The sequence below is a fragment of the Silene latifolia genome, unplaced genomic scaffold (assembly GCF_048544455.1).
Source record: "Silene latifolia isolate original U9 population unplaced genomic scaffold, ASM4854445v1 scaffold_193, whole genome shotgun sequence".
Classification (NCBI taxonomy): domain Eukaryota; kingdom Viridiplantae; phylum Streptophyta; class Magnoliopsida; order Caryophyllales; family Caryophyllaceae; genus Silene; species Silene latifolia.
Genome location: NW_027413157.1, coordinates 14,522 through 17,246, shown reverse-complemented (window position 1 = coordinate 17,246; position 2,725 = coordinate 14,522). Strand labels below are relative to the sequence as shown.

Here is a 2,725-nt window from a genome sequence, read left to right as displayed (position 1 = left end):
ATGGAGACTTTCATTGATTATTGCTGTTCCATACCCCCACCAACCGGTGTGACCCAAGACCAGGTGAAGGAGACCATGTTCATATTCTCTCTTCGTGATGCTGCAAGGGAGTGGTATAGAGACCTGGATCGAGTTGCTAACGGGATCACTGATTGGAAGTCGCCGGCCCCGGCATTCTACAAGAAATATTTCTCCAAGACGAATGCCATTAGAGCTCAGATCACGAGCTTTAAACAGGGTCCTGATGAGAATTTCCATGAGGCGTGGGTCCGGTTCAAGAAGCTGGTGCGAACTATTCCGCACCATGGGTTTGAGAAGTGGAGCCTATGCAATCAATTCTATAATGGGCTTTATGACGATCAGAGGGCTATCCTGGATGCGGCAACAAATGGTAGATTCCAGGAAAATGTTGGAGAGACTAAGGGGTGGAAAATTATTGATGATTTGGCCACCCACAAAGCTGAGTATGGAAATTCCAGGGGAAATCAAAGGAGAAGTGCTGAATCCCCCTCTGTAGCCGCATTAGAAGCTCTCACGGCGAGATTTGATAAGTACGAGTTGGGTGGAGCTTCAAAAGGAGGGATCTATCATGTGAATTTTGTTTCAGACGGTCCTTTCGTCTGCAAGAGATGTGGAGGAGAAGGACATGTTTCAGACAACTGTCCTAATCCTTATGAGTCTTGTGCTGCCTTTCAACATTATAGGCAGACAAACACTTATTTTGAGCCGAATGTCCATCCGAACTTGAGGTAGAGTAGCCAAAATGTCCTAAATCCGACTCCACCTCCACAGCAGCAGCAGCAGCAGAATTATGTGCCCCCTCATAAGCAGCAGCAGCCATATCAAAAGCCTCCGTATGTTCCACAGCAGCAGCAGTAGTCCCAAGGATCTGAATTTGCCGAGTTGAAAAATTTGTTGCTGAGTCTCAAGCTAGAGAGGCCGGGATAAAAATGTTGGAGAGCCAAATTGCCCAATTGGCAATCAAGAGTGCAACTCGAGCTCCGGGACATTTACCGTCGCAGACGGATCAAAAAGAGACCCTAAATGCTATTACTTTGAGGAGTGGGTCCACCCTTGAGGGACCCGCTATGGTCGAGGATGTCACTGAAAAAGATGAGGTGGAACCAAGCAAGAAGAAGTCAGTGGCGAATAATAGCAAGAAAAAGACGATCAGCAGGTATGTCAGTCGATCGACCAGTCCGAGAAAAATTACAGCTACTGTTCCTGTAGACGTCAGTCGATCGACTGACATTCATGGTCGATCGACTGACGACGCTGCTGAGGGTGAGTCTTTTCGTCCTCCAATGCCAAATAACTTAAGGGACCACTTGTTTCGGGGTACGACAACTCCGATAATTTTGAGGCAAGACCCAAATGCTGATGGGTCAGTTCCGGTTCCGAAATATGACCCGATGACGATTAATGGTTCATTTTTGAGACGGTCTGAAGAAGGGTCAAGCTACAACAAGGAGAAGGTAGTGGATTTTTAGCCTAAGTCCACCGATGCCGGCATGAGAGACTTAGAGGAGAGGGCTAAGTTACTTCTTTCAGCCCCTTATCCATAGAGATTAGTGCCGACAAAGGAACAGGTATCGTTTAATAAATTTGAAAATGTTATTCGTAGCTTAAACGTACAAGTTCCTTTTCTTTAGTTAGTTAATCAAGTGCCTGCGTACATGAAATTTATGAAACAACTGTTGTCTAAGAAGAAGTCACTTGAAACTGTGCAATCTGTCGCACTAACTGAGGAGTCATAATCTTATCTGACCCATACTGCACCCCATAAGCTAGAATACCCAGGTATTTTTTCAGTCCCATGTAGTATTGGCACCTTTTCTATTGAGAAGGCCTTGTGTGACCTAGGAGCCAGTATTAGTGTAATGCCCTTGAGTCTTGCTAGGAAGTTGAAATTGACTAGGTTTGCAGTTACCAACATGACAAAGACATATGGTCGATCGATCCATGTCCAAATATAGGAGTCTTAGAGGACATTCCCGTGCAAATAGGAAAGTTCTTTTTCCCTGTTGACTTCGTTGTACTAGATATGCCCGAGGATGCCCACATTCCTATCATATTGGGTAGACCATTTCTGCACACTGCTGGTGCAGTTATTGATGTTGGTTAAGGGACTTTGACCTTCAAGGTGGGGAAGCACTCCATTGTCTTTGCCCAGACAGCTAAGAAGAAAGACCCCATGTGGCCAGTCACATGCAATACGGTTTCTGAAAAGAAATCCTATTTTATGCTTCCTGATATGCCTACCTCTGTGCCTATTCCTATTATAACACCTCCGCCCCAGATTGGGAGCAAATTGGAGGAAGATTCTTCTGTTTTGGATGTTGCAGGAGCTGGTTTGGGGAAGGAAGAGCCGCATGTTGCTCCAGCTGTGAAGGAGCCAATCGTTCAAAGAGGCGGTCTAGGATGTCTTAGCTATGGCACTGATGAGGAGCCTGATGAGGAGTCAGTCAAAGTGACGGAGTCCGATTTGGATTCTGATGAGCCGGATGAGGTCATTGATTGGGGAGATGCTGAAGCTGTTGATCCGTTGAGATCTGTGGATGTTGGAGTTGAGAAGAGTGCAGCTGAGAAGATGAGCACTGTAGAGGCTACTTCTTGTAGCCAGAAGCCGAGCAAGTGGGCCATTCCGTGGCCGTTCTTGATCAACTATTAGTTGATTAAGGCTTTTTCATACAACATTTTATTGCTTTTTAAGACAATTTATCAT

General features: G+C 45.7%; 1 non-coding gene across 1 annotated transcript; it reads right to left on the bottom strand.

The window, feature by feature from the left end:
• Window positions 1–204: 204 nt before the first annotated feature.
• Window positions 205–311, bottom strand: LOC141638181 (small nucleolar RNA R71). Its single transcript, XR_012542034.1, has one exon. It is a non-coding gene; the product is annotated as a small nucleolar RNA R71 (small nucleolar RNA).
• Window positions 312–2,725: the final 2,414 nt, after the last annotated feature.